The sequence below is a fragment of the Oratosquilla oratoria genome, chromosome 20, assembly GCF_046742065.1.
Source record: "Oratosquilla oratoria isolate Oo_2021 chromosome 20, ASM4674206v1, whole genome shotgun sequence".
In the NCBI taxonomy this organism is placed as follows: Eukaryota; Metazoa; Arthropoda; class Malacostraca; order Stomatopoda; family Squillidae; genus Oratosquilla; species Oratosquilla oratoria.
Window position 1 is genome coordinate 30,024,440 of NC_134796.1, and position 744 is coordinate 30,025,183.

The window sequence follows — 744 nt, forward strand, 5'->3', positions numbered from 1 at the left end:
CAAACTCCCTAAAATACTCTGCCCATCTTCCCCTGAACGGCATTCTCTTCACTTATCATCTCTCCATCTGCACCTTTTACCTTTTTTTCTCTTCTTGATTTCTCCTCCTCTTCCTCTCTTATTTTCCAAAACATCTTTTTATTACTTTCAAAATTTTCTGTCATTCTCTTACCCCATTTCACTTCTGCTCTCCTCTTTGCCTCCTTTTACCTTGTGCTGTACTTTTCTTTGTACCTCTCATACGACTCAACCTCGTCCTATTTTGGTAACCAATCTGTGAAATGCTTGCTTTCTCTCTTCTACAACCTTCTTGGTTTCCTCATCCCACCTATTCACTACCCTTTCTTCTATTTCCTTCTTGTCCTTCTTGTATTCCACACACCATCAGTACACACTTTGTGACTCCCTGCTTGAACAATCCCCCTTTCCTCCTCCACTCCTAGCTCTTCTCTATCCTTCACTCCCTCCCACTCCTCTCTCAGCCTTCTTCTTGTACTCATTCTCCTTTTCCTTTTCATGGTTAAAGAGTTCACTCTAAGCACCTCCCTACCTTTTGTCCTTTTCATCCTCTCTCAATTGGTTCATTTCCTGCCCTAGCATTAAGGTCTCCCAGTACTACTAATTTGACATACCTTCCAAATCACCTCTATGCACTCATTTAAATCTATCCAAAAAGCCTCCCTTCTACACTCTTCTCACTGCCATGCCCATATGCACTTAACAAAAAACCACATCTCCTTTCCC